The sequence below is a fragment of the Camelus ferus genome, chromosome 1 (assembly GCF_009834535.1).
Source record: "Camelus ferus isolate YT-003-E chromosome 1, BCGSAC_Cfer_1.0, whole genome shotgun sequence".
Taxonomy (NCBI): Eukaryota; Metazoa; Chordata; class Mammalia; order Artiodactyla; family Camelidae; genus Camelus; species Camelus ferus.
In genome coordinates, this window is record NC_045696.1 from 1,392,513 (window position 1) to 1,417,454 (window position 24,942).

The following is a 24,942-nucleotide window of genomic DNA, read 5'->3' on the forward strand; positions in this document are numbered from 1 at the left end:
ACCTCACGTGGTTGTGGTGTATGATTCTTTTTATACATTGTTGGAGTGGATTTGCTAATGTTTTGTTGAGGATTTTCACACCTATGTTCACGAGAGTATCTTTGTCTGGTTTTGGTGTTAGGGCAATGCTGGCCTCACAGGGTGAGTTAAGAAGTGTTACCTCCGCTTCTGTCTTCCAGAAGAGATTGCGGAGAATTGATGCAGTGTCTTCCTTAGATGTTTGGCAGACTTCGCCAGTGAACCCGTCTGGGCTCGGTGCTCTCTGTTCTGGACGGCGTTAATTCTTGACTCGATCTCCTTAGAAGACATAGGCCTGTTCAGCTTGTCTGCTTCTTCTTGTGTGAGTTTTGGCAGGTTGTGTCTTTCAAGGAGTTGGTCGTTCTCGCCTAGGATATCAAATTTGTGAGCGTAGGTTGTTCATAATATTTTTATCATCACTTTGATGTCTTTGGGATCTGTAATGGTGTCCTCTCTCTCATTTCTGATGTTAGTAATCTGCGTCCTCTCTTTTTTCTTAGTTAGCCTGGGTAGAGGCTTATTGCTGTACTGATCTTTTCAAAGAACCAGCTTTTGGTTTTGTTGATTTCATCTATAGATTTCCTGTTTTCAATTTCATTGACCTCTGTTCTAATCTAGTTATGATTTCTTTTCTTCCTACTTTGGATTTAATTAGTTCTTCTTTTTCCTACTTTCCTAAGGTAGAAGCTTAGGTGATTGATTCTAGATTTTTGTTTGTTTTCTGATATATTGATTCAATGCTATAAATTTCTCTCTAAGAAATGCTTTCACTGCATCACGCAAATTCTGATAAGCTGTTTTCATTTCTATTAACCAAGATATTTTAAAATTTCTCTTGAGATTTCCTTCTTGATCGTGAATTATTTAGAAGTGTGCTCCTTAGTTTCCACGTGTTTGGGGATTTTTCCAACTACCTTTCTGCCAGTGATTTCTGATTTAAGTCCACCGTGGTCTGAGAGCATACAGGGTATGATTTCTATTTTTTTTTAAGTGTGTTAAGGTATATTTATGGCCCAGAATGTGGTCTGTCTTGGTGACTGTTTCATGGGAACTTGAGGAGAATATGTGTCCTGCTGTTGCTGGACGAAGTAGTTTGTAGCCATCAGCTGTATCCAGTTGATTGATGGTGTTGTTGGTTCAACTATGACCTCACTGATGTTCTGCCTGGTGGAGGCTTCATTTCTCAGTCAGTTGTTTGAATCGCTGTTATCAGCAGCTGTGTTCCCATAGCTGCTGTCACAGGTTCCTAGTGAGCTCTGGTTTTCAGCGCTTTGGCTGTGATAGACTTAGCTGTGGCTCTCATCGTATTTATTCTGCTTGGGTTTGCTGAGCTTCTTAAATCTCTCAATTTATGTTTTCCATCAAAATTGGGATTTTTTTTCCAGCTGTTATTTCTCTCCCCTCTGCCACAACTGGGGGCAGAATGCGTTATATTTCATTCTTTTGTTCAAAAGGAGATCACAATAGAAATATTTTTAAATATTAAGGCAAAAAGAACAGGGGGAGAATCAGCTGCAGCCTGACATCTCTCAGAGAAGGATCATGTTCCCTGATCAAGTACATGTAACTCCACATTAAAATGTCTTCAGATGCAAATAAGCAGCTCTCACTTTATTTTTAATGTTGAAAATAGTTTACTGATTTATATTTAAACTGACAACTAACTCATCTTTGTGCAAACAACAGTCCAGACCGTCCTGTGGCTCGAGTGCCAGGCCAGGGCAGGTCCCCCGGGCCCTGTCGCATCCACTCAGGGCTCTGCATCCCCGGGGAGGCCACGGCGGGGCTGGGGACGGACACACGGTGATTGCGGTGGCCTCTGGTGCTCTGTGAGGGTAGATGGAGTCTGTCATGTTATTTTCCACTTTCCTCTGGCTGGGTGTTAAACGCACTAAACAGAGAGGAAACAATCCAAAGTGGAAGGTCGCAGTGGCCCCGAGCTTACCTACCCCAGAGCCCTGGATCTGTAGGTCACATCCTGGTCCCTGCCTGCTTCCCGCCGCACGGGCTCTGGGCTGCACGAAACCCGCCACTGAGGGCAAGGCCTGCACCGCCTCTCTCTGTCCTCTCCCGCATCTCACCTGCTCTCCAGGCCAAAGAGATGGGATCTACTTCAGACAATCACGGCTCCGCTGTTGTGGCGGGGGTGCAAAGGTCTTGGAGTTGACTCCAGGTTGCCTGGGAGGCGTGAGAGAGGGAACAGGCCTCGAAGAACTCGCAAGCAGCCCCACCTACTGCAGGCCAGCCCCCTGAGCCTCTCACGGGGCGGGCGCTGGGCTCCTGGCCGGGCAGGGTCCCTGAAATCGAAACCGGGCAGAGAGAGGAGTGTTTACGTAGGAGAGCTTACAAGACCTGCTCCGCCAGCTTCACACACACCGAGCAGTGATGCTAGCATCCCGAGGGAGCGCCTCCCAGACACTCATAAGACAACGAGATGCGAGAAGGCCACGAGCCACCGACGGTTTCCCTCACGGTCAGAAGGAGCCCTGTGAACCCATGGGTCGGTCTAGGCAGTAACGAGGCTCCTCTCCTGACCTCAGGCCACTGGTTAACTTGCTCAGATGGGGCTTCCAGTCACACGAGTGAAACATTCTGGTCAAAAGGATTAACCTGAAAAGTTATTTGCTACAGTTTTACATTTGCTTTTTTTTTAGATTTTCTTTTTTTTTTTTAAATCTTTTTATTGTAACTTAAAACATAGAAAGCAAGAAAACCACACCAAAAAAAAAAAAAAAAAAGGAAAACCACACAAAACAAATACAGCAGAAGGAATGCTTACAGAGTGACCACCTGTTCAGAAGCAGAGCATTGCCGGCCCCCAGTGGCCCCTCCGCAAGGCCCCCCAGTCTCCTCTCCCTGTAACCAGGACCCGACCTTCATGGGAACCACCTGTGTGCACTCCGTCCGGCTTGGCCACCTGCAGTTGGGTCTTTTCTTGCCCAAGCTTCCAGGTAACTAGAGTGCCGTTCAGGTGTCTTTGGATCCACGGGGCCTCCCTCCATCCCCAGCTGGTCCCTCCTGGGCTGCCTGGCGGCTGAGCGCAGCCTTGTGGGTTCCACACGCACCTCTGTGCACTGTCTCCCGGGGGCTGGCGGGTGGTCGGGGGGAGACAGGCTCAGGTTGCAGGCTTCTGCCAGGACTCCAGGAGGCGTGGCGGGTTGTCTCTGATGTTAGCCGCCGTGGACTCAGCACTTCCACCGCTGAAGGCGCTGGGTTTCCACGGCCATAGCCTCACTTCAGTCTTCCTTCTCCAACCCCAATCCGACCACAACCGATAGTTCTAATGTCTCCCCTTCTGCTAGCTGGGTGCCCGTGGCAGGCACTTGTAAAAAGCAGGACAAACACTGACTGTCCCTTCACTCACCAGTTTTGCGGTAACGAGCTGGTTCCCTGTCCCTCTGAAGACAGCTATTTCTTTTTATTTAATAAGATTGTGAATTTATGGGATTAGGGACGTATGATGGGTTTAAGAATCTTCCCATGATCATTATTGAAGCTTAAATTGTGCTTGTGAGAAACTTTCCAATTGAGCTCCTGAGTCTTTGTTTAAAATACATTTTTAGTTTTAGAGCACTTCCAGATTTACAGACAGTTTGCAGAGGCAGTACAGGGGTGTCCATACGCCCTGCACCCAGTTTGCTCCGCTGTTAGCATGTCACCAGGGACCTTTGTCACAACCGATCACCCAGCACCACTACCATACAAGAGGCGTACGGTCGTGCATTCCTCACGTTTCCTTGGCTTTTCTGTCCTAGGGCCCCGTCTAGGACATCACCTTACTTCTGTCATCAGGTTTCCTTCGGCTCCTTCTGGCTACGACAGCTTCTCACACTTCCTTGCTTCAGACGACTCGGGCAGGGAGGACGGGCAGGCGGGGAGGCTGGGCAGGCGGGGAGGACGGAGAGGACGGGCAGCCGGGGAGACCCGGGCAGGCGGGCAGCACCGGGGAGGCGTTGCAGAGCACCCTTCAGTCTGGGTTTGTCTGCTGTCTTTCCTGCATCCTTCTGAGGCGACCCCCGTTGATGCCTCAGTGTCTGCCAGGACAAGTCCTCACTCTCTGCTCCTCCCTTTCAACCTTGGCTTAAGTATGTGTGGCTCTCTATTCTCTCTCATACAAAGACAGAATTAGTTTTATCGGAAAGAAATGCAGCTAGAATCTGGTTGGGATTGCATGACATTTCAAGACCAGTTTGCAGAGAGTCGTGGCTACTGCGCGGTTGGGTCTGGGTTAGCTGGAGCACCTCCTCCGAGCACCAGGCTGTGCTTTTCCTCTGTGCCGTCTCCCCCTCCAGCCCCTCCTGCCCTTCCCAGGGACAAGCAGGCCTGGAGCGGCCCCTGAGACCCTGGGGGTCGGGGGGCAGTGAATGCTGGAGGCCAGGCCAGCCCCACCTGCTTGCCTCCACACCTGTCCTGTGGAGATATCTGTGCTTTTCACTCCCAAGGGCGTTGCCCCGGGTCCGAGACCCTGGGAGGTGAGAGTGATGTGGAAACAGGCCAGACTCAGGCTGTTTTTCCCGATTTTTATTTTCCCACAGCTGCAGCCCCTCCTCACCCTAGACTGTACCTGCCACCACACACTCACACGCACGTGCACACTTCACAGAAACACACACAAGGTCACTGTACAGCCTCTGACCCACTAGAACAAGGACTGAGCTGGCTTGTCCCCAAACACCCAGGACTCAAGATAAGTAATATTTTAGTTAGATATTTACAAGATTGAATTGGATGTAATGAGCCAGAAGGAACCAAGGCAGGCAGGCTACTGACCCCTCGGCCCCCAGCCTTGGCCCACTCCCCCTGGCGGGTGACCATGACCCTCCCTGCCTTCACCACTGTTCATTTCTAGGTGACAAGATGTCCCCACGACAGTCCCTCGGGGCCAGTCGGGACAGGGCCAGCATCCTGGCAGGGTTGGTTGAATTCTCCTCATTTCTTTCTTCTGAAGCGGATTTTGGGGGAAGGGCAAGGGAAAGGTGGCACGTCCAAGCCGGTAGGAGACTGTCCAGAAGGAGGGCAAGCAGCCCGCACAGAACCGCCCGCACAGAACCGCCCGCACGGGCAGCCCTGAGCGCCCGTGGGACCCCGAGCTCCCCGAGGCCAAGCGATTTTTCAATTACGTGTGATTTTGTTATTTTTCCTTTTTCTTCCCAGAATCACCCGGGGGTGGAGGGGCTGTCAGCAAAGGCCAGACAAAGGGAAAAGTCCAGCTCTCGCGTCTGGGCTGCTTTGGATTTATCTGCAGGCGAAATAACAAAACCCTTGGAGGCACTCTTAAAGTGGTGAGGAAGGAATTCATCACCTTACGGAAATTGAGAAATGAATGAAAGTAATTCAGTTAAACTGCAAAATGTGAATTTAGACGGAAAACTTCAGGCTGAAAATAAACGTTTGCAGAGCCTTAAAACAGCAGCCGCCTCAGTGAGGGCTGTCTTCCACCCTAATCCCCGCTCTCACGTCCACAGACAGAGAGACGCCTGTGCCGGGCGCGGCCCGGGAAGCCGCGGCTCCCACCCTCTGTGGCTTCGCCCCGGAAACAGAAGCCCAGGGCCTCTCCAGACTCCATGGCTGGCCGTCTGCACCACGTCCCCTCCGCCACCCTGGGCACCAGCGTGTGTGCCTCGCCCACGGTGGCTTTTGCCCTGGCTGTGTTTGGTGGCAGAAACTCTTTCCCAGAAGAAGATCCTACCCACCCCTGTCACTCAGATGAAAAAGGAGCTTGTGGGGCCAGCCTTGCCCACCTGCGGGGCCCTGGGTCGCCCGTCCCCTCTGGAGCCCAGTGACACCCTGTGGCCTGGCACGTGGGAGGCAGCCACGGGCAGCACGTGGTCAAGGCTGGGGGCCCCGATTCTCCTATTACCCAACAGTGTATCTCTGTCTTCTGATGAAACTTTATTTCTACTTCATTTCATCCTCCCCATTTACTTTTTAAAATCACAAACATAGAATCCAAAGTAAGGGCTGAAAAATTACAGAAGTAACTGTAAATACTCAGATCATGACCTAAAAGGACGCAGGCTGGAAAGCCATCCCCACTGCCTGCCTCCTGCGCCCCCAGCGCCCCTCCCCAGGAGGACGCGGGCGGCTGGCTGACTTTGCTCCGCTCCTCCGGGGTGGCCACCTAGCCAGCAGCCAGAGCTTCACAGAATAATAATGACAGTTCTTTTGAAAATTAACAACAATTCCACTTTAGGGTAGATAATTCCTTTACAGAGCTCGGAATAAAGGCACTCCGCCTCCCCCAGCCCCCATCAGCGCCAGTATCAGGCCCCGCGGTCTTTCCAGGGGCTTCCTGCGCGGGGGGCTGTGCTCATGGGCCTGCCCGGACAAGCCCTTGCTCAGAAGGAGCGCCCCCCGGCTTCACATCTGAATACCATCCGCTGCGAAAACAGCGCAGGGCAGGCGGGCTGCAGGCGGTACCTGACCTTGGGTCCGACTGATGGCTTGGTGGAAGCCTTGCGCTCACGTGGGCTGGACCTGCAGGAAAGGCTCCTGGATGTGGGCACGTGAGGCCTGTGGGGGGCATGTCTGTGTGACGGGCCCACTTCCCAAGGCCACAGCGCAGCAGGCTTTTCTTTGTTAAAGCATTAGGCTCCTGAATGTGGGCTTCTGGCGCCCTTTTTCCCGTTGTCTGTCCTTCTGTGCAGCGCTTCGCGCCATGGCTGAGTCAGCCGGAAGGAAGGGGGCCTCGCGGATGAGCGGTGCCGCCGAAGAGCCGGGACACGGGGGAGCCCTCGCCTCACACGCTCCGGCCGCCACGCTGCTGCCCCGGGCGGCTTTCGGCACCGGGTGCCCCTTCCCTCGCACGCATCTGGTGTATCTTGGGGTTTCTAGTTGCTTTCCTTTCTTTTTCTTGATGACAGAAATATGTGTGTTCATCCCAGCTCATCCGCTTTATAATTATTCTGTTGTTGCAAGGACTGTCCCTGGGTTGGCGCCCCTGCTCCAGGGGCCCCGACTGCCTTTCTTGGACGGTGCTGTCTGCACAGGGGCCACCTCGTCGGCCAGCAATCTGCGACCTTGGGTGTGGGCGGGAGCACGTCCCCTCCGTCCCACGCCCCCTTCTTCCTCCTAAGCTTCGTTTCAAGTCGGGTGGGAAGCGTGTGTTCTGAGCTCCCGCAGGTCTGCCCGCGGGTCTGCCTTGCCGTCGGCTTTGATGGACTGTTCAGCCAGGTGTCGAATTGTAGCTTCCCAGTCACCGTTTCCTGGAAGGGCCAAGGCCGTCCTGCAGAAATCCGACTGCCAGCGATGCCGAGCCAGAGGGGCCGAGCCAGTGGGGCCTGAGCCAGCGGGGCCCTGCCCCTCTGTGGGCAGCTCACTCCTCCTCTGGCCCAGCTCTGACCATCTTCCCTCTGCCCCAGAGTCCCCGGACCTCAGCGGGCGCCTCAGCGGTGGGCCTTCTGTCCTTCACCCTGTTCAGGACGCTGTGGCCTTTCAGCCTGAGACGCTTCGACTCTGGGACATTGTCTCCTATTAATTCTCTTAGTCTTCCCTCCCCCGTTGTCTGTCTCCTCATTCTGGAACTTTCCTCGGTGGGGGGTGCAATACCTGGAAAAGCCTCCTGGTTTCCTAATTTGTCCCAAATTCATCCACACCTTTGCGTTCTCTGCATTTCAGAAGATTGCTTCCTCTTTCTCCTCCGGCTCCCCACTGAATTTTTACTGAGAGAATCACGTTTCCAGTTTCAAGGCTTCTGGCTCGTTCTCCAGTTGTTGCTTCTTCCCCGAAGAACCCTGTCCTTGCCACAGGTGTGAGGTCACCGTGGGCCTGTTCCAGTAACAACTGTGGCTTCCACAGGTTCTTCCAGCTCTAAACGTTAGGTGTCTATGAGCACCTGGGCCTCGTTCCCACTGCGGTGCCTGAGGGGCAGTCTGGAGCAGCTGCGAAGGAAGAGCTGGGCTTGGCTCTGACTCTGCCAGCACTCAGCCTCAAGCATGCAGCCCACGCTTGGAGTGTCGCTGTGTCCTATGTAATAGGTTGGTTTTAAAAATTCAGCTCAAGAGATATGTACTGACACCCGCTGTGCTGGGTGCTGGGGACACAAAGAGAGGCAACCGACAAGGGAGAAGGCCCAGGGGGCTGCCACCGGGACACCTGTTCCATAGCCGCCACCCACCCAGAGGCTGCAGCGGCCCTTCCCGCCCCCGCCCCCCATCTCTCCGGGGGCCTGTGCTCCTCCCAGCAGGAGACACCAGGCTCCGTGTGCTCCCCTCGCCCTGAGCACCCACAGCCCCTCGGACCCCAGCCCCTCTGACCCGTCTTCCCTGGGGTGCCCTCCTGGCAAGGTGCACCCACACGCCTCCCTTGGGGGTCCGCCTGAATCCCAGCCCCCACTCATTCCTGTCTCCAGCCAGCCTGTCCCTGGCGGGGAGCCCCGCGCAGGGCACTGGTTTCCCTGCCGTGCCCCTGGCCCTGGACCATCACCTGGCCCAGCAGAACCTCTAGGACAGTCATCAGATGGCCCGAATGCAGTGAAGGGTGTGGCCTGAGGACCAGGGCCTGCTGGGCTGGACTGAGAGGAGTGTTCGCTGAGAAAGCCCAGCAGCTCACTGGTTATGGACAATGTGGGAGGGAGGGACAGGTCGCCGGGGAACAAATGAGTGAAGGAGCAGACAGAGGTTTGGGGGCTTTTATGCCCCAGGAGACAAACATGAGTTTTCTGGTGTGGGCACGCCCAGCAGACCCGATGCTCTGGGGGGAACCAGCTGCCACGGCACCCCAGTGCTGGCTGGCGGGCCCACCACGCTCTGGCTCGCAGGCGCCCTCCCAGCGCTCTATCCAGTTCCCAAGGCCGGCCCAGTGGCCTTCTGGGGCCCTCTGAGCCAGGGTTAACACCTGCTTTGCCTTCTGCAGCTCCAGCAGCTGCATCGGGCCCAAGTTGGTTGGACGAGGCTGCGCACGTGGGTCCCAGGTTCTGTCCTCCCCAGGGAGACCCTGGTCGCACTTGTGACTGAAATGAACAGGCAGCTGAGGGCTGCTTCCCCAAAGAACGCGGGGGCTGTGGGCCCGGAACAGCCACAGCCTGGGCCTCCCTGCTCCCTGGTGTAGATCAGAAACTTAAAAATTGTGGTGAGTTCCAGAGGTTGCCTGAGGTTGAGCCCACAGACGTTAGGACCCCAAGGGCCTGCGTGGCCACATCCTGCAAGTGAGGGAGAGCCCGCCAAAGCCTTCCGGCCGCCCTGTCCCGGGCGTCCAGGCCCCGCCGCTCCCGCCCTCCACCACAGCCCCAAGGACTCTCCTCAGCGTGGACGGAGGCCACGGGGCTGCCGCCTGCCCCGCCGAGCAGTCACGGTCACCGGCGCATCACATAATCCGTCTGGCACTTACGAGACAGTGCTGGGTCCCCACTGTGAACAAGCACGCAGAGCCAGAGCCCAGAAGCCCCTCCCGTGCAGCCCGCGGGGGCCCCGGCCCCCAGAGACTGACAGCCGCGCGCCGCTCCCCCAGCCCTTCCTGGGGCCTGGTGTCCTCCCTGAGCCTGCGTGGCACGTGCTCCCGCTAACACTGGGAAAGCCTTTGCCTCCCTTTAAAAGAAAAGAATTCCTGCGAAGTGGGAAAAATGGAGCTGTTACAGAGATAAACGCTCTGAGGCCCAGGGACTCGACTCAGGACGTGGACGAGACACACTGGCTCCACCTTCACTGAGGATGCTCGTCTCCCCACGAGGCACCCGCCCAGCCCGAGGAGAAGGGCGCCCGTCCAGCCTCTCCTGTGGGCTGGGAGGCGAGCATGTCTCCACGCTGGCCTGGCCGTGCCCAGCTGTCCCCACAGGCGTGGGGTGTGGGGCACCTTGTGGGGCCCTTCCCACCTCCGAGCGCCTGGGGTTCCGGCTCGCGGGTGGCTTCCCCGGGACAGTGGCTGGTGCAGACCCGAGACTCAAACCAAGTTCTCCATGTCTCCACGTCCGGGGACGTGTCTCCCCGACAGGCTCTGCTCCAAGATGGCAAAGGCGGAAGTGCGGACCTCAAGGTTGGGGTGAATGGAGACCCCCTGGAACCCCGGAACAGAGGTGTGGGGGGCAGCTGAGTGCAGGGGTCGGCCCAAGTCCATAATACCCTGATCCTAGCCGGGCGGCCCTTCATGGGGAGGAAGGTACTGAGGCCGAGGCTCCCCACGCAGCCCCAGGACCCCAGGGCTGTGACCCCGCCCTCAGGCAGAAGCGCCCCCTGGTGCTCGCGGCACACCCTGTCATCCCTGGAAGACCCAGGGCCCCGGGAGCTCGCCTGCTGCATGTGCGGCCCTGCACCAGAGAGGTGTCCGCTCACAGAGAGGCCCCTCCAGGGGGGATTCGGCGGAGAGCCTGGCTCCTGCCCCAGCCTAGAAGGTGGCTTGCTCTGTGGGCCACCAGAGCCCAGCTCCTCCTGGCTGGCGGTGTGGGCTCAGGGCACAGCGGGGACGCCGGCAGAAGCCTCGCCAGAACAGAGCATGGACAGCGTGCCCTGCCGAGGGTGGAACCGAGGCCCTGTGTTTGGATGGAAAGGTTCTGGAATTGGCTCTGGGTTAGGGGACATAGTTCTCATCTTAAAGTTGGCCCATCTTAAAAAACCCAAATAATATCAAGTGTCGCATTCCTGAAGCTAAAAATAAAAGTGCAACCCAACATTTCCTAAGACACAAATGTCCTGGCCAAGAAATTTCATGGCTGCAAACCCCACTGCGAAGCGAGGCTCAGACAAGGAAATAAATCACTGCGCTCCCGAACAGCCGCGCAGGAAGGGCCCTCGGCCGCCCGTGGCCTCCAGTACACTCCGCCTCTCCCCTTCACATGCCTTTCCGTCAGCAAAGAGAGCCGTCTCGGCCTGGGCGTCAGGCGGCCTGGGTTGTGTCCGGTCTGGACCCAAGTCCACCCTCCCTGGCCCACGGGGGCCTCGGCAGCCGCCCCGAGCCCTGGAGCACAGACGTTCCTGCACACGGGGCGATGGCGCCTGCAAGCCCCATGGGGATGCAGGAAAATCAGTGCGGCCTCCAGCTCAGGACGGGGCTGTGACCACGGCTTCCAGCTGCACAGCCTCCTTCCTCACACCAGCTCTTGCTGAAATTGCCCCGAGGAACGAACCGTGTCCCTGGTGGGAGAAGGAAGTGCCTGCACCAGGGGAGAAATTTCTAGAACAGACCCACAGCCCAGCGCAAAAGAGGGAGCCTGACATCCCTATAGTCCTGGCACAGGGTTGCAGAGGGGCTCAGTGGACCCCCCCAGGTCCACCATCTAGTGAGCGGTTCCTGGGGACATGTCACCCACAGAAGGGCCAGATCAACCCCAGCCACCGCCTTAGACGCAGGCAGGAATCTTCCAGAAAGCTCCTGCCTGCCCCCGGGGTTGGTGGACTGGGGCTGGGTTTTTCCGTGTGGTAGGGCCGTCTGACCACGGGGCCATCCCAGCTCCTGAGCCGGGGCATGGACTCTGCCCAAGTCATCCCTTCAGGAAGGGAGGAGGGTGAGGGGGCCTCCCCCGCCGCAGCCGCACTGTAGAAGGGTCTGAGCCAGCGGGACCCGCATCCCTTACCTGCACCCCAGGACTCTGGGGCTGGGCTCAGAAACCCCACCTTGGCACCTCGGGCCCATGAAAACTGAGTGCCCACGTCCGGGGGCAGGAATCGCTCTGACAGCAGGACAGGGTCTTGGAGAGAAAAGATGGGCTTGGTGACTGAAAGCAAATGGCACCTTGCCCCCCGCTCCCCAAGAAAGCAAACCCAAGAATTTGAAGTGAAGTTCAGAAATCCTCCCAGGACTGAAAAGACAGAGGTAGAGGCGACTGTGACCAGAGGTGGCCGAGCGCCCTGGAGGCAGAGCCAGGGCGGCTGGGCACACACCCAACGTGTGCAACAGGGACAGAGAGGAAAAACAGACACGGAGAAAGACTGACGTCTTCAGATTGGAAGGGCTCGTGAGAACAGAAAAACTGATTATAAAAATGAGAGATACGGAGGGAGGGAGAGAGAGACAAATCGTGGGTGAACCTCTGTGGGAGACGGCGTGGGGGGCTGGCCAAGACCCCTCCGCAGCAGGATGGGGGGTTCCCCGAGGAAGGAGGCACCCCAAGCCCAGCACCAGCTCCTTAGGACTGGGGTGAGCCCCATCTCTCCACCCTCACGTCCAGCTGCGTTCACGAACTCGTCTGCTCTAGAGAAATTTCAAATTCATAGAAAATCAAATAGGTCCCACTGCCTCCACGGTTCTGGCCTCAGGTCACGTGGAAGGTTCCACACCCGCTGCACAATTCTCAAACCAGCATCCTGTTCTGCTGTAACACTTCAGCGGTTCCAGCGGTGCACACAGACACTGAAGTATCAAATTCACTTGGAGTTAGCAGGGGTGTGCTCCAGCTTCTTGAGGGATGTGCACGGAAGTTCGAGGACGCTTCCCCATGGGTCAGGACCCTCTGCAGCAGCCCCAGGCGAGAGCCCTACGAGGGGGCTCTCCTGAAACGCACCTGGGAGGAGGCGGCGCCTCCAGGACGCAGGGTCCACGGGCGGGGACAGCCGGCCCAGGCAGGACCAGGAGCTTATAGCCAGGTCAGCCGGGACTGCAGGCAGCCGGCTGGGCACAGGCAGGGGCTCTGGGAGCCCACCCAGGCACAAAGAGGAGTGGACACGGGGACTCTGGGTGTAAAGCCACAAGCAGGCCTGGAGACGGGGCTGCGGCCAGCAGGCGGCAGACACCCCGTGAGAGATCAAGTCTCCCCCAGGTGAGGCCGGGGCCCAGAGCCACCGTCAGCCTCTCGGTGGGCGTGGTCACGTCCGTGGGTCCTGGGTCAGGACGTGGATGGGGACAGGCTGCCCGGGATCCTGGCGGGGCCAGGCCTGAGATGGTCTCCTTCACTTTTCTCCCTCTCAGATCCCTTAGGCCTCTGCTGGGGTCCCTGCCCTGCTCAGTCAGGCTTCTGTGGACACACAGCCACCCAGCAGCCACCCCCAGGCAGCACGTGTGAGAGTCGGGGGGCACCTCTCAGCCCAGCTGAGCCTCTGCTGGGAAGGCGGGACCTCGCTGTCTGAGCCCAGACGCCAATTCCCCAGGAACCGGGCACTGAATCTTTTCTTTCAGGCTTTAGTTTGGGGTTTTAACTTTCTCCTGGGGACTGCCACGATGGGGGGCTCAGAGATGCGTGAGAGGCGTGTGATGGTGGGAGTCTCGGGCCACCTGTCAGAGCAGCACCGCCCCCTCCCAGAGGGGCCAGGCGAGACCTCGTTTGGGGCAGAGGATGAGGGTGCAGGGTGGCGTTGGAGGAGCCACCTGGGGAGGCAGGGGGACAGGGCTGTCCGCTGGGAGGCAGGTGCCTGGCTGACCCCAGGCCTAATGAGAACAGTCAGAAGCAGGGAGGGTGGGGGCCTCTCTGCCTGGGAGGCCACGGAGGGATGGACAGCCAAGGCATTCCTTGACAGGACACCTTCCAGCCTCACCCGCTGCCTTCTCTGAGCTGGAGGGAGATCCCGGGCCTCCTCCCAGCCACCGGCCCTTTGCTCCTTCTCCGTAATTGGCCAGAACCCAGAGAGGGGAGAAGCTGAGACCTCGCTGCCCCACAGGCTGGGTGACACCGGGGACTCATGTCTGACCCGGGGGACTCCAGCCCTCCCCCTTTACTGTGCCTTCACTTGCAGAAACTGCATTGAGGGGCTGAGCCCAGAGGAGCCCTTCCTTGGGCCACTGTCCACCCCCGTCCATCCCCACCACAGCCAGGGGCCCTTCTCAGGGGTGCCAGGCCCGCGCCCCCCCAGGAGAGAAACGGCCTCTGTCAATTCGTCCCTCTGGCCGCGCTGGGCACAAGGTGACCTGCACACCTCGGGGTTGCAGCTCCTGCCCTCCAGGGGCTCCGCGGGGGGAGTGTGGGTGCAGACACGCAGCCGCCCTGTGAGGTACCCCCCCCCGCCCCGGTCAGGACAGCCAGCAGCCGAGCACTGATCTGCTCCCTTCGGGGTTGGCGTCTTCTCCGGACGGGGGTGGGCAAATGCACTGTGTCCAGAACAGGCGGCGGGAAGCAGCGGTGACGGCCCTGCATCAGTGGCCGCCAGACGCCGGCGGGCCGAGGGGGCAGACGGGCCAGGCCTGTGCCGAGATTTCATCTCTCCCGACTCCCGACTTGTGGAGCTGAACCTTGGAGCATCTCTCCGGCTATAAATACACATGTGAGTCAGAAGAGGAAACGCTTCCAGCCAGGCAGCCGGCCCTCCCAGTGGCGGCTCCACGCAGCCCGCGAGGGTCCGGGCGCCCTCCCCACCCCGCCTGCCTGGCCATGGCCTACTTTCCAGGCCAACACCAAGTTTGACGGAAAGTTATTAACAAAGGGAGGCTTTCTGCTTCTCGGCTGCGGCGCCCACCGGGCCGCCGTGTGCACGGGGCTGAGAGAAGTGTCTCCGGGGGCCCAGGTGTCTGCCGCCCTCGCTGCCTCTCTGCAGACAGCAGGTTCTCCCAAGGAAAACTGCCTGCGTCCTAGTGTGTCTCAGAAAATGTGGAAGAGTGGTCGGCCCCTCTCAGGTCGGCCCGACGGGGTCTGGCGTTGGCACTGCCCCCACCTCGTCCACCACGGTCCTTCCTTCCTGTCCCTTCCTGCTCCTCCCAGCTCTGGAGAGCATGGAGCCCCTGATGTCCAGCAACAAGGATTGATTCTGAGGAGACCCTGACCTCCGACCTCTGACCCCTGCCCTCCGAGAGGCTGATAAAGGAGAGTGGGTCTCCTGCTCCTGGTGCTCCTGTGAGCTTCTCGGGGTCTAGAAGACGCTGGAGGAGCCCCCCTCCTCCGTGCTCAGGGCTCAGAGAAACAGCTGTTCTCCCATCCTCTCCTCTCCCTGGGCCCCCTCGGGGGTGCTCAGCCCCACCCCGGCCCCTGCAGGTGCGCCCGCCTACATGGGACCCTGACCCCCAGAAAGAACCTTCACTAAAGTGGGGATGCGTTTGTGTCCTCGTGGCCACGTCAAGGGCTCACCGTAGGGGAAGCCTCGGAATAGAAGCACCACACAGAGAAAATGAAGGCTGCTGACCGGGCCTGTGGCTCTCCTGTCTCGGTGCTGGAGGATGTCCCGTATTCCCTACAGCGAGCACCATTACCTACCGTCTGGGGAGGAGCACGCCGCTTCCCCACGCCGGCCCGTCGCCCCGCCAGGGTCCCCACCTCCGGACACCACCCCGGCTCCACCGGCAGCCCCGTCTCTTCCTCACGGGAGGCGCTCCCAGGTCCTGGGGCCGAGACCTTGTCACTAGGGGTGGCCAGCACCTAGGGAGCTGCCGGAAATGCAGCCCCTGTCCCCCCCCCCTGGCCAAGCATCAGAGCCTGCACCTTGACAGGGATCCGGTGGCTCGTACACTCGCCAGAGCCTGACGGGTGTTGGCAGTTTAAGTATCAAAACTCCAGAAACCGCAGCTGGCAGAGGGCCGGGTTTGGGAGATGAACGTTGTGGCGGGTGGAGAACCCGCAGGGCTTCGGGGGGCGCCCTTCGTCCTCCCAAAGTCGCCTTGGCAGTTTCTGAACACAGGGGTCTCGCACACGCTCGGGCGCTCACGGCGCGGTCACGTTCGTGTGCCAAGCCGGAAAGCGTGTTTGACTTGTGCCCTCACGGCGATCGTCCCCTTCTTCTTGCTCTTTCTCACTCAGTCTCTTTCCAACAGCCGCCCCGCCTGCGGGGGCCGCACTGACGAGCTTTGGTCGGTCTACAGAACAGAGCAGAACCGCTGTCAGAGCGGGAGCAGCCGGGCTGGGCTCCCGCAGCCTCGTGGGAACCGTGGCTTCAGCCAAGACGGGTCAGGAGGGCGCGGGGACCAGACGCGGGCGGCAGAAGAGCGCTGACTAAAGCCCGGCTGGGGAGGGGGTGGCCTCGGAAAGCTGGGGATTGCGGGACGCTTGCCACTGGTGCTGGCGGGCGGGGCGGGGTCTGCTGTCCCAGGACAGCTGAATGCGCCCTTTGTCCCCAGAGGCCGTCTCATTAGTGCCATTTTCTGAGCTGTCACACGCGGCACCTTCTGCCCGTTGGGGCCTCATTGCACTTGTGGGGACAGAGGGAGGCCAGAGGCGGGCTCCCCTCCTGGGCGCAGCCTCAGATGTATCCATTGAAGAAGCAGGGCCCCAGGCCAGAGACAACAGGGACCCCATGGCCAGGCCACACTTGGCGACAGGGGCTGCCCACCAGACTCCTTGCGGATGAGAGCTGTGTTCCCCGGCAGGGACCAGACGCAGCCTGGCCTCAGGCAGGGTGTCCTGACCTCGTGCTGGTCGTGGACCCTGTTCCCAATATGAAGCTCCGACACCAGGAATTTAGTGCACCCGAAACACCGGATGCCCCAGGGCTGCAGATGCCCCGCCCTGCCCCTTGCTGATGCAGGGCCTCCTCCTCCAGGCCCTGCCATCCAGAGGACCGAGATCTCTGAGGTCAAGGGTCAGAGGCAAGGTCCCTGGCTGAGGAGGGCTCTGATGGAAGGTGTGGGGTGGGATGTCGAAGGGTCACAGGGGCTCACCAAGGAGGCAGAGCCCCAAAGGCTCCGGCCTGTTGGGCGTCCTGTCCTGGGGGGATGGGGGAGCCGGCGGCAGCCGCAGGTGGAATTCCTGGCCGCCCTCTCTCCCCAGCACCCTTCCCACCCGCAGAGACCGCCCCGGCCCAGAGGCCGCCCCTTCTGTGGTGGTTTGCAGCGCTGCCCCAGGAGGCTGGCATGTACTTCTGCCCCAAACTGCAAGCGTGCCCCCAGCCCAGGGGCCGCAGTGCCTCCAGGAGAACCTGCCTTTCTTGTAGGGGGCACACCCGTAGAGAGGGCTGGAGCGGGCAGCCAGGACAGGGTAGGGACCGAGAGCTGAGGGCCTAGACCGCAGGAGGCTCTGCCCAGATTGCCCAGATGTGGGAAGGGGAGACCAGGCCTTCCCCTGCTCAGGGAGCCACCCGCTGCAGGTCAGGGACGGGGACCCCCGCACCGGGGTGATGGAGGTGTTGGCCTGTCCTTAGGGACATATTTTTAATGGATAAGGACACCAGGAGAGTTTGTGGACTCAGAGTTCTCATCCATGTGAGTAAATCTTAACCCCAGGGGCTTTGACAAAAGCCCCCCCCCACCCAGGGCACCCCCTCTTCTAATATGTCCTGCTGGGGAAGGGGACCCTAGAATTGAAGGGGTGCCCAGGGATGCCTGGCAAGACCCACAGTCCTGGGCGCTGGGCCAACCTGCTGATGGTCCCCAGTGGATTCTGGTCTCATTGACCACAGGCTTGGGTAAGGGGTCAACCCAGACCCACAAGGGGCTGAGAGCCACCAGGCACGGCCAGGGTTGAGGGTCCCATGCTGGGTGGGGCTGGCCTCATCCTCCTGCCTTGTGTGCACCCCGAATGGCCTGACCCCTCTCTGCACCCTGCTTTTCTCTGAACACCCTGGGTTTCAACCTCTACTTGTGGACCCTGCTTGCCGGTCAGGCCCTTCCAGAAGGACCAGGAGGAGCCGCACAGCCCTTGCGGCTTCCAGTGGGGACTGTGTCTTCGCCACCCGGGTCCCTGGGTCTGGCTTAGCAGGGCATTCACGCCCGGCTCAGACCCAACCTGCAGAAGAGACTTAAACCCAGTGGCTTTGGGGTCTTGTTAACCAACAGAGCCCACTTTTCCCCCTAGAGCACCCGGCCCCGTGCTTGACAAACGCGCCCCACTTCCTCCCGGCTACTCCTGTTCTTAGAATGACCTTGAAGGGAATCTGCAAGTCTGCGCCTCCAGGCTCCTTGTCACAGAGGCCTGTCCTGCTGGCCCTGCAGAGGGGACAGAGGGTTCCGCAGCAAGGTGACTGAGAGCCAGGGCCATAAAGCTCCCAGACCTCGCTCCCCCGCCATGCCCCCCCACCTCAGGCATCCCCCAGTTCCCGCTTTGCTCTGCTGTGGCCCCTCAGCCCCCACGTGCTTGCTGCTAAGTGCAATGCCGGCCCTCCGGTGGGTCCTCTGTGTGGCAGGTGCTTTAAGCATGCTGGAGCATGTGACCCACGAGACCTTTGATTTGTCCCTCCCAGCAGGGTGCTCTGGGTGCGAGGGCTGTGCAGCCGGTGCCCCAGCTCTGACAGCACCTTTAGGCTCTGGGGCTGCACAGTCAGGCTGTTCTTGAGTCTTCAAGCTAAAAACACGCTTGCTGAAATTACGACAAATGCAGCCCTGCTCTGCGGATTTGCTAACAGCCCTCCTGCCGATGCCTGGATCCAGGCAGCCAGACAGCTGCTCGAAGCGACTTCTCTCTCAGTGACATTGAAACAAGCAAGGTCGCCCGGCGTCCTGCAAACCCAGCGAGGACCCTGAACTGGTCGGCTCTGCCCACATGGCTCCAGGCACCATGGAGGACCAAGCGCGCCCCTTGCCTCCTTCCCTTGTTCCCCAGAGGGGCTGGAGGCTGGTGGGCTGTGGATGGTGGTGGCATGGCCCAGCTCCCAGTGGGTACAACCTCTGGTCTTGGCTTAGGCCATCATCTGCCCCCCTGCCTGGGCTCTCCCCTCAGTTCTGAGGTTTTTCCCTGACCCTCTGGTCCCGTTCTCCATTTGGTCTCCACAAGTGGCTGTCCAGAATCAAGGTGGCATAAGTCTGATAGTGCACTCTGGTCAGTGGGGTAGCAGTGGAAATGGTAGATATGCCTCTCAAGCAACGTCCAGAGAGCAGGCATATTTCCTTCTCTTTTGCTTTCTCCAGTTGGCTGGAATACAGGTATGATGGCTGGCACTTGGGCACCCATCTTGAACTGTGGGTTAGCAGCCAGGTGTTGAGGATGACTGTGCAGCAGGATAAATTGAGGATGAAGCCTCAGTCCCAGCCCCGGGAAGCTTATATTTGTATGAGAAATTTAAATTCTGTTTAAGTTGCTTTTTACTTCTTCTTTGTCCTGTGAACTTTTCCTAGGACTTGTACAATGTCAACTAGAATGGTGACAGTGGGCACCTCTGTCTCGTTTCTGATCTTAAAAGAAAAGCTTCAAGAGTTTACCCTTAATATGATATATGAAACAGGCTTTTAGAAAAATATCCTTTTTATATGTCCTGAAAGTTTTAGTCATTAGAATTATTTCTTCCTAAATGTTGGTAGAATTATTTCTTTCTAAAATGTTGAAAGGAACTTATTTCTTTCCTAAATTTCTTTCAAAGCCATCTGGACCCGGTTTTGCTCTGAAAGGTTTTATCCACCTGGTCCGGCCTCACTGATGTCTGCAGGGCCTCCAGGCTGCTGCTTTCTTCTTGGTGTGCTGTTGTTAGCTTTATTCTACTAGAATTCCGTCCACTTCACCCAAGTTTTCAGATAACTTAGCATAAAGTGATTCATAACGTCTCCCATGTAATCGGTGGCGCACGCGTGGGTGCGCCGTCTGCTCTCACTCCCAGCACTGGTTACCGCGCCTCCGACCTCCTGATCAGGATGACCAGGGCTTTGTCCATTTTATCGGCCATCTTCAGAGCTGAGTTCTGGAATTGTCGATTGCCATTGCATGTTTGTTTTAAACTTGATATTTCTCTCCCTTTCCCATGTTTCTTCTTCTCTCCTTTCTTGCCCTCTTGGAACAGATTTTGTTCTCACTCGTTCCTGTAAAAGTTAAGATGCCGTGTGCTCTGTGTCCGGCGCTTCATCCATTGTGGGACTTGCCTCCTTAAACCCACTGCAGGCTGGAGTTAGCCACCCGCCCTGCATGCTCCCGTGGCTCTGTCTTGCTCTGTCGTGGTTGGTAGACTAAGTGTGGCGTCCCAGAGAGTCTCCTTTTCAGGTCTAACTGTTTATGTTTGCCGCTTCTTTGCTCGTAGTCGTGTGCTCTTCGCATTTTCCGTGGTTCTGTTTCGGCTGAACTAGAGGTAATCTCTTCAGGCCTTGCACTTCAATAGTTCTTTCTTTAACTACCTTTAACTGCAACTGAATCAATCCTTTGGTTAATAAATCTTTATTCTAATTTTATTTGTTTTTTAGTCCATTGAGTTTTATCTCCCTTTTTATACTTGATATTTTTCATTTCTAGAAATTCTGTCTGGTCTTTCTGCATTTGGCTTGATCACTTTTTCAGGGTCACACACCCTTTCTTATACGTGGAGTTCCCTGTTTGTCCCCTCAAGCACGCCTGGCCTGCGATGCCCCACACTGACAGCCCCGCGGCGGGGCGTCTGGGAGTCACATTTGCTGCCTGTGGTCTTCGGGCTCATACGCGGTGCCTTGTGGCCTGTGTGCTTTGTGGTTTCTCGCTACGATTTCCCGTGTCTGGGACTTTTACCTGTGGGGGCCCCGGAGGTCGGGCTGAGTCTCTGCCAGCCTGAAACCTCTTCACTTGGAGTTCTGGCCTTGGACCCCTCAGGTGGTGCGAACTGGGGATGTCAACCGCAGGAGGGTCCACTGGTGGCCGCACCTCTGGGAGGAGAGGTTTCCTCCTCCCCTCAGTGCTGAGAGTGGGGACCGGCCGTCCCCCGGGGGCGGGGGTAGGGCCGGTGTCCTGCATTATTTATCCCTGTGAAGAGGCTACAGTCCCTCTGAGGGTGGGGCCCACCTTAGACTGCACGCTTCAGTTGGCCCCGAGCCTCCTCCCCTGGGCCTTCCCGTGGCTCCAGGCTGCTGCACACACTCCAGCTCCAGCCTCGCGTGTTCCCTCCTCACCTGCCAGCTCCCTCGAGTGTCTGAGAAACACTGTTCATGTTTTATTCAGCAATTCTGCTTCTAGTGGGAGTAACGGGCAGGGAACCAAGTCCCCAGATCTGCCAGAAATAGAAGTCTCCGTGTGTGTCTACGACCCTGGTGCCAAGAGGGCCCCCCTGCCGGGGCCCGGCTTGGGGGTGAGGGAAGGCAGGGGACGGCCTGGCTGCCCACAGGTGACCTCTGCTCCATGCTCAGGGCGGGGTGCTGAAGTCACGGGCGCTCCGGGGAGAAGCGCCCCGCCGTCACTGCCGCACGGGCCGCGTGGCGTGCGGGGCGAGGGCCGCCTTGCTCTGTAACAGGCGCAGGCCGTGGCTGTCTCCGGGCGTTCTCTGCGCGGAGTGGCTCCCGCCTTCGCGCCCACGTCACAGCTCTGGGGCGGCCGGCGCTGGGCCCCGGCTTGCCTGCTGCTGGGACCCCACTTGGCCAGGACACATGGGAGGCCCTGCTCTCCCAGCCCTGGCCGCTTGTTCCCGGCACGGCCCAGGGAGTGATGGCATGGCCCCGCGTCGTCAGCAAGGCCACGGAGAGCCAGGGGCTGGCCACGCGGGCCGCGCAGGGGCGGCACCGCCCGTGGCCGAGAGGTCGCCGCGTGAACCCGGGCGGGGCCGCCCTCCCCGGCAGAGCTGTGGAAGGCGCGGCGGGACGCCGACGTCTCTGCACACGGCCGGCTGTCCACGGGGCCCTCGCAGCGCGCGCGCGCGCCGTCAGCCCCACCCCGCCGCGCCCTACAGGGAAGGTTTACATCTCCCTCCCGCGGCCGGCTGCCCGCGGCCCCGCAGACCCACTCTCCTCGGCTCCGGCCGGTTCCAGAGTCGTGGCCCCCACGTGGGCAGTCCCAGTGGAGAGCACCTCTTTCCTCCTGGCTCCTCCAACGTCCCAGAAAGGACGCCCACTGGTTGGAAATTGACCCGAAGAGACCACCTGTGTCTGGACTGTCCTGAGCCGGGCTGCCTACAGGTCCAGTCCACGTCTTCAGTGTCCTGTGTGCCCGGTGTCACCATGTCCAGGCTGGTACAGGCAGTTGGCTGTGGCTTTATAATTTTCAGACACATTCCTGCTGTCCCAGTGGAGTTGGCTGAGTTCAGGTGGAGCAGGAGACGAGACCCCCGGGCTGGCTGGCCCAGGGCAGGGGTGTGGGGAGTGGGGACTCTGGGGCTCCCCCAGTACTGACTTCCCATATCCCCCTGGCTCTTTTCCCATGTCTGTGGGAAATCCATCCCCCTGCCCCGTCCCAGCACTGCCACCCAACCTCAGTACCATAGAGGCATCAGCCAGGCTCCCCAGGACCTGGGCTGGGGGTCCTCCTCCCTCCTTTCCCCCAGCCCTGCTCCCCAGCCACACTGGGCCACGGCTGAGGGTCCAGGGTCCGCCCTTCCTGGCAGTCCCCTGGCCCCTGGGGATGGCAGCAGCAGCAGACCCTCGTGGGGGGCTGTGCGAGGACAAGGATCTTGCAGGCTCCTTAGGGTCGGCCGGGAGCAAGACCTTCCTTGGTGTGGGGCACCAGCAAGAGCCCAGGCGCGCCCATGCTCCTCCCGTAGGTCCCTGCACCCCTGTCACCCCGTGTGGCTCTCTTGGGCTAAACTGCCTCCCGTCCCAGGGACGGGCAGGGTCCTGCCTGGCCACCCCAGCCCTGCCACCACGATTGGCTCAGGAGAATGAGCATGTGACTCAGCCTTGGCCAGTGAGCATCTTCCCTGGGACTTAGGCTGGAACCAGGAGAGAGGCGCTGTCTGTTGGGCTTGACCAGCTGGGGGACACGACCCTGGGGCTGGCCAGGACCACAGAGAGTGCGGACAGTGGGACGTCACCAGAGCTGGGGAGAAGCAGAGAGATCACCCCCCCCCCCCGGGGCTGAAGCCACACTTGTCCCCAGGGAGCGCAGCCCCGGCATGGGCCCGGCCGGTCAGCGCAGGGCACGGCAGGTGCGGGCGTCCGGCTCGTGCTCCTCCTGACCGGTCAGGGCAGTGGTGTGGGGCTTGCCTCTGGGCCAGGGCACACCCCAAACACTGGCGCGCGTAGATACGAGCAGCGTGGATCTGTCAGAGCCTTTGGCAATCGGCAACTGTTCTCTGGTAGAAGCAGGTGCCAGATTGTTTCACATCACATAATGCATATTTATCATGGAAAAGTGAGAAAACAGGCAAAAACAGAGCGATCTACACCACCCACCGTTCCAGGGTAACAGCGGTCGGAGCAGTGGCGGCTCCGGCCGCTGCTCGGCATTCTCCCGTGCGGAGACCACGCCTGTCCGTGTCTACACATCAAAGTGGTCCCACTCTACACACGGTTTGTAAGCCCGCTTTTTTTCACCCAGTATGTCATGAATCTTTCTAGGACAACAGATAGTGCTGGCTTCATTTTTAACGGCTATGTGGTATTTCACTGTGGAAAGCAATGAAGCTTTAAATAAACGGCCCGTTGTCGTGGGGCGTTTGAGTTTGCTGCCTTTTTCTGGCTTCACTTTGAGCATCTCGCACCCTGTGCATGCCTGGATCACTCTGCGCACTTACAGTTAGTTTCCTGGAATCAGTGACAGAGCGGAAGAGCTGGCGTGTGTGTGCCTGATAACCACATGAATGTGGCCCAGTGACGTCGCGAGGCAGACGGGGGGGACGGGGCACGGGCTTGTGGGTCTCAGCTCTGCCCCCGCTCGCTCCTGAGACTCCGCGTCTTGAGGGTGAAATACTGTCTCCCGTGAGAGTCTGTAATTCTAGAACCCCACACATTTTTCACATGGCTGCTGGCTGTTTCTGCTTCCCTCTTGGTGGACGCTTTTCCCACTTTGAATTGTGGGTGTGTCTTGGTTTCATTCCCGCAGGACCAGATCTCCAGTCCAGGATTTGCCTCCAAGTGGCTTATTTGGAAGGCGGTCCCACCTAGAGAGAGGGGAAGGGAGGCGGACAGAGAAGTGAGCCAGCGAGGGGTCTTACGAGCTGCTTGCCGCTGCCCCACTGGGCTAGGGCGCCCCCTCGACTGGCCACGGCTTCTCCGGGCATAGTCAAGGCTGCTGGTGGTCAGTGCAGGGACTGGACTCCCCAGGACTCCAGGCCAGCACAGGGCAGGCTGACGGCGAGTGGGGGTGGCGGCCTGGCCAGGGTCAGCCCACGGCTCCGGTCTGTCTCTTGGTCTGTGTGGTTCAAAATGTTGGCTACATCACATAATATGTCACGAAGGCCAAGATTCTTGCCTCCCCAAAGTTCTATGCCATCCTATTTTATTCGTGGGATATTTTTAGTCACATCAAAAAATTTTTCAATTCTTAATTTAATTCTGAATCCTTACAGTGTCTGCCTGTACGACACGCCTAGAGTCTGTCTCCACTCAGAGAGACACGGACACTGTGCGCACTCACTCCTTGTATTTTAATCACCTTGCTTTATAAATGAGTGTTTCATCCATTTGGGACTCGGTTTCGTTGAGTCTTTGCTGGTGTTTTGGTAAGAAGTTGGGAAAGGATGCTCGGAGGTCCCGAGGCGGGGGCATTTTGGACACAAGCAGTCCAATCCTGATCTGGAATCTGTGTCAGAAAATGGGGTAAATCTAGACAAAGGCCAACCAAAGAAGAGCGGTCCCTTTTGCAAATCATAACAGCAAACAGTTACAGGACAGTGGGCTTTTTCACACAGGCTGTCCTCCTGCCTCGGCCACCCGTGTGGACGTGAGGAGGGGCCTCCAGGCCCAGCTCTGCCACCTGCCCAGCGGGGGTCAGGGTGCGGCAGGGCCGGGGCTGCCCACGCGGTGCCAGCCCTTCTGAGCAAGGCTGGGCGGTGCCCGCAGAGCCGCTCGAGGCCGCCCGCCCGAGCTGCTCTGCAGGGGCTGTGCGCTCAGCGGCAAAAACCCTCTTTTAACTCTGGGCTTGGGGACACTTTCTGTAAGTGGCCGGAAGTCACCGTGTGGGGTTCTGGGGGCCGTGCAATGTCTGGAAGCTTCCCTGAGCACGACTGCCACCGGAGGCTGAATAAATCACAGGAAGGGACGGGCGGCTGTGTGCCCAGAACCCACAGACAGCAACACTGAATTTCATGAAATTGTCACATCTGCGAGGCTCCCACTGTGTCTCCCATGGGCGCTTCATCTCGACCCTCATCGGCCCCTCTCCGGGACAGATGCCGAGAACTGGAACCCCCGGGACCGTCTGAAAGCAGAGCTGCACCTGGGGCTGGCGTGCTCCAGGTGCAGGAGGAGACCCCTGGGGGCCTGTCCCAGCCTCTCTCCTCTTCCCTCCTCTCTCCACCTGCAGGCTGACCCTGGGGTGGACACCACGCGGAGCCACATCCCCGCAGCACCCAGACAGCAGATGACTCAAGGGTCAGTGACGTGGGGCCATGTGGA